Source organism: Apteryx mantelli, chromosome 8, assembly GCF_036417845.1.
Source record: "Apteryx mantelli isolate bAptMan1 chromosome 8, bAptMan1.hap1, whole genome shotgun sequence".
Classification (NCBI taxonomy): domain Eukaryota; kingdom Metazoa; phylum Chordata; class Aves; order Apterygiformes; family Apterygidae; genus Apteryx; species Apteryx mantelli.
Window position 1 is genome coordinate 22,652,626 of NC_089985.1, and position 10,247 is coordinate 22,662,872.

General features: G+C 39.3%; 1 long non-coding RNA gene across 2 annotated transcripts in view; it reads right to left on the minus strand.

Moving 5' to 3' along the window:
• Nucleotides 1-10,182, minus strand: part of LOC136992552 (uncharacterized) — a 17,736-nt gene extending 7,554 nt beyond the window's left edge. The window contains exons 1-2 of one of the 2 annotated variants that reach the window (XR_010884873.1): nucleotides 9,882-10,182; nucleotides 3,982-4,078 (exon numbers count right to left, since the gene is read on the minus strand). This is a non-coding gene — a long non-coding RNA (uncharacterized lncRNA). Of the gene's footprint in view, nucleotides 1-3,960; nucleotides 4,079-9,881 lie in introns of both variants that reach the window. The other variant, XR_010884874.1, reaches the window with a different exon arrangement.
• Nucleotides 10,183-10,247: the final 65 nt, after the last annotated feature.

Consider the following 10,247-nt stretch of genomic DNA (forward strand, 5'->3'; position numbering starts at 1 on the left):
ATGCTCCCCCGATAAGCATGTTCTTCACACCGTTTGGTCAACCTGGAAAGCTCAGGTTAATATAGTGAATATAAACTCTTTTTTAATCTGGGTAATCAGCTTGAGTGTGAGCCTATTAGGTGAATAGCGGAGTACCCATTTCCTTGTATTTGTTGCTGTTTTCCTTACTGTTCACTGGCTTAGGAGCCAGCTTCAGTTAAGGACACATTTTTTGCCAGTTTATAGCAAGCCTTACTAAGTGAAAACTTGTGTCAGAAATGACCCAGAGGGCTGTAAAGTTAAAGCAACTAGAACTACTTCAGAAAATCACAGAAGTGGAAAGATCACAGCCTAACTTTGACCAAAGCTTTCAACAAAGACTGCATTCGTAACCATGTGGGCCAGAACATAGAAAAGAGTTTCTGGCTTAAATTCTGTTAAAGGAAGTTTTGTTATCAACTAGATTGGCTTTTCCTTGAAAAGATTATCTCAAATAACTGCTAGTTCTCTCCAAAAGCACTGTGGAGCCGAAGTAAACTAGCATTTTGTTATTGAGTAGTTCTTATCTTTTGTTTGTAGTAGGTGGGTACAACCAAACTGTCATTGTTCTAAAGGGAAACTGCATTCTTCCTGCTCGGAGTAGTGAAGCACAAAACAGTGCTGTAATGTTCAACTCCAAAGGCTTGAAAGTAGCTGACAAGATTCCTTCAATTTTAATTCTTGTGTTTTGCTGTGTCTCATTCTTTCCCTTAAATATTAACATATAGGCAAACAAGTTTGTGTTACATATATGGCAGAGGTTTGGAGTGAAATATACTACTACTTTTCTCTTCGTTGCCAAAAGGGGAAAACATAATATCTGATGGATTTAAAGGAAAATAAAAGAAAGACATTCTTCAAAGAAAACAAATATGACTTTATGGAAATACCATCATCAAAACTGGCAAAGATTCAAAAGCGAATAGAAAGCATCCAAAAATTCTTTCGCTGAGTCCTAGCTTGGATTCAGACTGTTTTAGTTATCAGACTGTTTGTTTTACCAAGATATGCGTTAGTTGACAAGTATCAAATATTCGGAGTTACTTCACTTTTCACCTGGTTGTCTTCTTCTAATGGAGAACATCTGATGTATACACATTAAAAAAGTTGATTTTATTTTCCCTTCCCCCCTTTCTACCATAAAAGAGGAGTGCCAGGTGGACTCTAATGAAATAATGATATAAGAAGAAGTTGACTCTTGTTAAAAACAGCTTAAAAGATTATTTTTAAGCTATGCCAGGACAAATTAAGACTATCTACTTTCAGCCAATGAACCGAGTTTCTTGCTGCTCCACAGTGACCATTCCATTAAAGTTAGGCTGTTCTGTAGCATTTTGCAAGCCATTAATGACTTCTGAGAACATAAGTCAAAGTCTCACAAGTAAATTCTGAAATTGCACTCATGCAATTCTGCTCACACCCTGTTTTTCCAGGCAAAAACACCCCATCATAGCAGGTGCAAATCAGTTAATGCCTTGAAACAAGAGATTGCCACATGCAAATAGCAAGCAGAGAGTTTTAAAGATACTTTTTCACAAATCACATTTGCAAAGCAAAAGGATCCTCTTGTATACGTGCAAAGGGGCCACAGAGCATAAACAGACACAGCTCAATCTTGTGAGACCATAATTTCTTTTACCCCCAAACAAGCTCATCAACACTCCTTGGCTGTTGTGCTGTCTGTCAGAAATTGCATCCAAAGACCAGTCTCACTTACTGGGACAGGAGAGAAAGCAGGCAGTTTACATGAAAGGGTGTCTCTGAAACAATTAGATAGCGGCATTTGCACAAAAATCTTCGCTTGATTTAGTGCCAAGTGGCACAACCTAGTCAAACACATTTCTGTCCCAAACTTCTGTCCTTTGCAAACAGCATAAAAGTCTTGCTCTGTCACCACGTCTCTCTAGAGGCTGCATCTCCTCCATCTTCATGATAGAAATGAAGTGTTTTAACAGACCCTTGCTAAATGTCTTCATGATTGCACAAATACATTCTCTACACAGTACTTGTATTTCCCTTCAAATCTTCTGTTTTTATTACCTTTCCCTGTATTAATCCAATTTGAAACCAACAGTCAGCTTGGCTGGATACAGAGTTACAGTAGTGCAGCAGAAAAAAGCAGTGCAAGATCAGCAGTTCGTAATTCTTCTTTAAAGAAACTTTTACTAATACGTTTGCTCTCACAAATGGATGCACTGAGAATGAAACTTGGACCGCAGCTATGGAATTTCCACCCAGCTTCTTTTCATTTCCAGTGGCATGGTTAGGAAAAGCCTGACACAGACTACTGTAACATCATGCAGTTCATAAATGTTAGAAGTTTAAAAAGTCACTGTTTTCTTTAATTTTTTCTTTGATTTGCATAAATTAGAAACATACATTTTTATTTAACATTAGCTATTTTAAGACAGTACATCAGGGATAAGTAATAAAGTTTTTTTCATAAAGAATATCTACAACTGATTGCAGTACTGCTGTCAGCCTTGTATAGATCATATAGACTCAGTTGAGCTCATCCTGTTCCTTTAATATGCTTGCTGTTCGTTTGGACAGAGGGAGAGTCTTGCTTTTCATTCAGACAAATTTGTTGTTGCTTTTTGTTTTTTTAAAGAAAAACAGTGTTTATTTTTCCTCAGTGTCTATGATCCTTTAGCTTTTCCCTGCTAATACACCAGTCGTGATGCACGTGTGTTTTGATCACTGGGTTGTGTATCAGATACCTATCAGCACTCGAAATAGGACGCACGCCTTTAGTCTGTGTCTTCAAATTGACTTCAGGAAACTAGTTCATGAAAGTAATTATGAGCTGGTTGTTGACCTAGGAGAAATAGTGTTTAAGACATCAGTTCTCTAGGAGGCTGGTTTTTAATTATAATTTCACCAAAATTAGTCTTCCATTCATTTAATAATGCTGTGTTAATGAAGGACAGATTACATGTGATGAACACAAAGTTCAACCAAGTGAAGCTTATTTGTCAATCGAGTAATGTACTGCAGGGTGGGTGTCTGTATTATGGGACAGAAAAAAATAAAACAGTTCTGAAATTTCACAATAGAAAATGAGAGCTTTCAAAAAATGTGTTTAAATAAAATTGATCTGTATTCTTGTACTAGATTTGATAGTCATGGAAATTAAACTGCTAATACTGGTCACAGTAAGCCAGAACACAAGCAGGTACTGTATGAAGTGTTCGAAGAAGCTCTCTGGCTCTTATTCAATACTTTGATATTCCCTCTCTTTTGCTGGCCTGCATTGAGACCACCTATTTTACCAATAAATATCTGGTTGTTCTAGGAGGTGGGTGTAGATCTGGGAAAGTGCTCATTAAGCTCTTTCTTTTATTGTCTGCAGCAGAATTTGAACCTAAACCTCTCTGAAGCTTTGATTTCTTTTTTGCTTTTCATCACCATACTTCCTTATAGCATAATGATAGTCCCATGACCCGTACTGTTAAAATCAGTAGGAAGTACTTCAAGACAGAGGTCATCTTGCAGAAAACAGCTTCGTAAAGGACAGGTTTTTGCACAAAAATTTAAAAGAACTGCAATAGCCTTCATTGCAATAGTTTTGGACAGCATTTATTGTCTGCGTTTAAAAAGAGAAAGTCCCCATGCATCTCATGCTACAATGGTAATGGAAAAATGAAGAGAAAGTGAGGCATGATACAGGAAGATCGGCATTTGTTGACATGCTTAAACTCAAGTGACTTCTTCTGCACAGTGTAAAATTTCACATTTCTTATATTCTTTTCCACCTTCCCCCCCCAAACAATAATGCAGATGTTTAACATGTTTAATATCTCAGTTAATGGATCAGAGGGAAATATATCTGCAACACAAATAAGCAACTATACATTTAGCTGTGTCAGTGGTAGGCTTTAACTATACACGTGTTTATAACGAGATGTATTCTTTGATCGATAACATCACTTTTACGCATACCTTTGTTATCTCTGCTCATACCTGAGGAACGAAGCTGAATGAGGTGTCTGACATAGTGGTGGCTCTCTAAACAGAGAGGAGGCAGGGAAGGGGGTCTCTGCAAGTAAGGATTTCTTTCCTGTTTCAAACAAATTATAGGACTTTATCAATGAGGATAATATTAAATATTTAACAAGTCTATTGTAAATTGATGTTTCATGAATGGGAGCACAGACACTAGTGAGTCATCCTCTAGTATAACCCCGTCCTTGTCAATGTTTCACCTAGAGCATTTCATCTGAAGCATTGCCAAATACAAATCAGGAATTCATGACTCTGCAATGAGGTGGCCTTCTGGGGCAGAGTTCAAGTACTGGATCTAGACTTAAGTGTACAATTTTTCTAAGAGATTTTGTATAAACTGTTTAGATGAAGTAGTTCTTGTACTATGAAGCAGGCAACTTTTTTTTTTTTTTAAACAATATTTTTGTAGGCCAAGATTTAAGAAGTGTGTTCATCCATGCAGTGAAGTTGCAGGTATCAGAACAGTCATAAATAATTTCAAAGAGGTGGAAATGAAGAGAGTAGATAGCTAGAACTGATTGCACTGTTGGGCATATTTGTGCCCTTTCTGTGTACTGTTGCACAACAGGTACTTAAAAAAAAGAGAAAACTTCTGCTCTATTTAAGAAAGAGTGGATATTTATGATGTTGTATCAATCAGATCTGCTCAGTGCACATTGCTGGAAATTCCACTTTCAGCTGACAGTAGTTTGGCAGTTAGGGTTTACTGCTTTATTGTTACACAGTGCAAGCAAACTCCACCGCTTTCATTTATGATCCAGCTTGCAATGCCAACTGACAATGAAATGAGTGTCCCAACCTCAACGTCCGTAGCCTAAGAGGCATCTCCCAACATCCACTGCCAAGATGGCGGAAAGTCCAGAAATCATTATTCAGTATAAGCTAATAGGCCCTGTTTTTACAGGCAGCCATTTGTTTAAAAATAATAATAATAATTTTGTTTATATCTCCACTGAATAGCAAGATATTAAAAATAATGCTGCAATATTTGTACAGCAGCACTTTAAGTGATATCTTAACTGCTCTACATTAATATTTGTAAGAATTCCTTAAAAAGTAACATGGCTGTAAAAAGGTACTAAGTCAGTTTTTTCAGTGTAATTAGGTACCTATACCAAAAATCTTTTGAGGCATCTATTTTGTATCTCAGCTCTTCTACCACTTTCATACAGTTCGAAGTCTGCCACTAACAAGGAGAAATAATAGTTATCTTGCAGTGCAATCCCAATCATGAGCATATTTTAAGTTTAACTCAGGACTAGAGATGCTAATTCCTGAAAAAAAACTTCATCTATTTTTTTCCTTGAATAAGAAGAATGGGGGGTGAGAGGAAGCTTGAGGAAATACTGGGAGAAGTTTCTACTTCTACTGTGAAGTTCAGCTTTAAGTTCTACTTTAAGAATGATTTAACAGTCAATTCTGAGAGGAAAGAAGTTATGACTGCTGCATTTTTTTCCCCAAATGCATTCAGATTTTTTGAAGACTGAGAATATATAACACAAAGCAATTACAGTTCTTTTTTTATATTGTGTAGGCTGAGTTTACCACAGTGTGTAACATTGCATTTTGCTGACTGATGTAATGAATATTTCTAGAATATCATGCTCATTTTCCAAGCTTTTTCCTCTAAAGAAAGTTTATTTTGTATCTGCATTGTATAATAAAGTTGTCTGTTTACCTACCATTTCTAATCTCCATAACTAAAACCTTCTTCTGTGTTTACAAGTGAACATTATTGGTTGCATTACTTGCATTCAGTTCTTCCCCCCTCTCCCTTTTGGAGGTATGTCAACAGCCACAACACTGTGAGACTTGTTGGGGCAGAGCCGTACTGTCTCCAGTACTGTGCTTACTACTGAATAAGCACACCCAGCACACAGAAAGTACATCGTATTGATATAACCTATTGTTTAAAACTGAGTGTTACTTTTATTTAAATGTAAGCAAATAACTACTTTAGATATGAAGTCTTTCTTCCAGTTTGAAAAGAGACTTCTCCACACCACCAAAAAACCCTCAACTTCAGAATTTCCAGAAGTTTTGTGGGATGCAATACAAGCATAAACCCGACAAGATTAATGATCTGGGATACAGTAGCTAAAAACCTCAGGATTCTGTATTCCAGTACAGGCTCAGTTATCTGAGCATCATCTATTCCTAATTCCCCTCTCTCCCCCAAGTCTGACTCACATCCTCTGACATCCACTGAAGTACATTAACAGTGACACTGATTATTTGAAACCTCTCTTATCCAAACAGATTTGGGATCTCTCACTATTGTAATAACTGAACCTCCACTCTGCGGTAGCATTGGCTAAATGCCACTATATCTCAGCTATTCACTCGTCATGTGCAACACTCACCAGCCTTTTATCGCTTGCACCATTTGAGTCTCAAATAGCCCTGTAAAGCACTCTGAATATCACTTGTTGTGTATTGTTTTGCTCTTGAAACTACTATAATTTCTTCAAAGCAAAGCTTCATCATGGAAGTTCAAAGGATAATGATCTAAAGTTAAAAAGAAAAATGCAGTAAGTCTTTCCTCAAACTTAGGAGTACTGTGTTCAAAGGTGGGAAATATATTTGTGATGAAGAATTTGTCTTAGTCAATACAGCCTAGATAACTGAAATTGGAAGATGTCTCAAAATTGGGCAGCAGGAAGAAGGTTTTCAATTTCTTTTTGTCACATTCCGATTTTGACCAGTAAGACAACAGTACTGCAGTGTACTTAAACAAGCCTTTCAAATAGCAACACTGCTCAAGGATAGTCATGTTTTCACAACGCGGGTGTGAAGATTGCAGCTGTCATGCAACTGACCTATTGATAGGGCAATATAGTTTATATCTGGTATCCAAATTAAATAAGTTTGAATAATGCAACAGAAAGTTGCATTAAAAAATACTGCATATCAATCATTTAAGATCAATTCTGTTTTTAAATTATCTATTATTGGAGGAAGGAATGGAGGATGCAGAAGGAGGGGAAAAAGAAAGAATGTTTGAACACTATCACTTGAAGGACATGCGGCCTTGTTCAGACCCCATTAAGAGCTGTACGCAAACAGAAGCAAGAAGAATATGCTCAGGTTGCATAAAAATATTGGAGGGGGGAGGGGGGCAGGAATTAAATAGCAATGCTTTCCTGAGTTGAGCCTAGAAAAATTGTCCAAATCGAGTTCAGGTCATGCTGAACAGACAGCAGCCAAGTGGTGAATGTTGCCTCTGTCCACATCCTGGAGATATAAAATTACCTCTTTAAAAAATAAAGGTAAAGTGGTAGCTAAAAGCCAAGAATTATGGGTGCACAAAATACCATAAAGTTGTTGTTCAGTCGTTCCCTAGGGGGAAGCCCCCCCAGCACAGAACAGAAGACTGACTCATGAAAATTAACAGAAAAATATAAGGAAAGTTTTAGGCGATGGCAAATGACAGACAGCTTCACACATGCACTGTGTATTTTAAGCATCGCAACCACACGGAAGCCGGTGCCACATCATTCCCGAAGTGCTGATAGCTGCACCGCGACGCTCGGCGCCCGCAAAGAGCCGAGGGTCGCAGGGCCCCGCAGGGTGCACCGTGCGCTCCCGGCCAACACCGCCTGTCAGCCGCCTTTTAAGACTGCGCGACGCTTCTCCCGGTCTGTACGGCACCGCGGCTGGAGGGCGGTTTGCCGATGTGCAGCGAGCTGGTGCAGGCAGCCGCTCCGCTCCCTGCCCCGGCAGCAGCTCCCGCGCGCACCGGGCAGCGGGGCCAGGGCTTCGCGCCCGCTGCCAGGGGCTGCGAGGGGCAGGAGGCCACTGCAGAGGAGCGGAGGGGCTGGAGAAGAAGTATCACGTGGGACACTTCAAAATAATTAACAAGAAAAAAAAATAATCATTTTTGCAACAGCATCTAGCGTTCTCTTTAACAAGAGCACGAAGACTAAATTATCTGCCTACCAAGACCTGCCTTAAGTAGAGATACGAAAGCTGCGTCATCTTTTCCTTTATGCTTCTAAAGGAGAAAACAGAAGGTACACGAATCCATATCATCTTATTCACAAGGATGAATGCTGGTAACATACATTGTCCATACATGCACTTTCTTTGTGTGCTTTGCTACACTGTTCTTTCAGGCAAACGTCATTATGAAACAACAGATGTTTATTAATATCTAGTTTGTTGACAAACAGAATAAAACATTTAGGCACACGTATGCTAGTGACACATAGATCTTGTCTGTGGTACTGCAAATGTATTAGTTCTTACTGGTCAACAAAAGCGTTAGAGATCCACTTTTCCCTCCTATTTGGTAGGCTTCCTATCTGCTGCAAGCCAAAAAGCTTGCTGCTTCTTATGTTTGTTTGAGGAAGAAAATAGTGAAACATTTCAGACATTTTTAATCACACAGTAAGCAATCCAAAGTCCTTTTTTGCCTTCCGTGTATTAGTTTAAGCAAGTTAAAAACCAATACCAAAAGCAAGCCTTTTACTCTGAGAGGTATTAATGGCTACAGGAAAAGAAAAAGATTAAAAAAAAAAAAGTCATGGATTTCTTTCTAATTAATTAATTAATTATCAACAGCTAGCACCACCAGATAAAAACTATTTACATACAAGGGTCAGGACAGAAAAAGACTTCATCATTAGAATCAATAAAGAAAGCAGTGGATTTAGAAGCAAGTGTTTAGATATTTTAACATTCTAATTTATTCAGTTTTGTTTTAAAATTACAAAGCTTCATCTCTACAGCCATGAATGTGCGTATAAGTCTTTTGCCTCAGGAAGATATTTTATCAAGAATGCGAACAACATTTTGTCTTAAGAGTTAGGTACAAAGGGGAAATCTTTCCCAAAATAAGACTCAGGCTCCCATTCTTACAACTACCAGAACTCATGCTTTAAAAATAAGAAAGAAAAAAAAAAAATCCTTCCCCAAACAAGGATCCTTCCTCCCGCCAAGAAAAGTCTTAGCTTATATTTCTTCTCTCTACTACAGTATTGTAGATTTGGTCCTATGCAATTCTCTGAGCGTTTTGGCACTGTGTGCCTCACTGAAGACATCTCCATAAAAGGGAATTTACTCCAGCAACATAGGGGAAATGCAATACATTGATGTCAGATAATAATTCCATCAAGGCTGAATCTGGCCCCATGCTTCAGTCTGTGGTATTTGTAAGAAGCGTGTGTATTTAGTTTTTCCAGATGGCGATTCTGAAACATTCATAAATGCCAGTCTTTTAGGTAAAATTAATGACTGCCAAGAAAATTCTGTTGTCTTCTCCAGTCTGCTATTGCAGAGAGGCGAGTGGGCTACAGACACCTCGTAGCACCGGTGATTGCTCTGCAAGGCGGGAGGCTCACATGGGATGGGAGCAGGAGCCTGTTAAAGTAGTTGAGAAGCAGGGCAGTGCAGTGTACATACCATGTGGCATCCTTAATTAAAGCATGCAAGAAAGCACAAGTCTTACTAAGGACAGAGTCACCATGTATTAAAATTGTATTTAGCCTACAGCTATTGAAATATTCCCATGCACAAGTTAAGTTAAAGCATTACTGAGTTGTAGCATCTCTAGACTCCCAGGATTGCCAGGATCAGCCCGCTGACGTGGGACTGGGCAGCCTGGGAAAGACTCCCCACGCTTCAAGGAAATTGCAAAAGGGCTAAATTAGCTCCTTTCCTTTTAGCTTAATTGCATCACAGGGGAACCAGCCAGTACAGCCTTCTCCCTCGCCTGGTTAGCACTCAGCAAGTAGTATTTTTTCCCCATAATCTTTAGAAGATACAGCTGTAACTCAAAAAGCTTGCAGCATCCTTCCCTTTCTTGTAGCTCCAGGTTTTTGGAAAATGCTCACCTGAACCCGCTCCCCCTCAGTTACCTGCAGGCCACCGGCTCTGTCACTCTCCAGGCAGCGTGACCTCTCCACACCACCGCCATGGGGCTTTACCCAACACATGCAGCTGCCCCCACACACCTTTTCCATTGCACCCTGGTGCTTCCGAGCTCTGCAGCTCCCACCTTCCACCCAGGGATCAACGCTTCAGCTCCAGGCAAAATTACACCCATCCCTATCATTAAAAACAAACACCCAGGAGCACATTTTCTTCATCTTCTCCTATCCAGCCCCAATACCAATAGCACTGTAAGCTGCTGCTCCCCCAAGCCTTCCTTTTTATACCTCCTCCCTTGGCGCTTGGCTCGGCTCAGCTGATTGACTTGGGTTAGCTCTCCCAAACCAACTTCT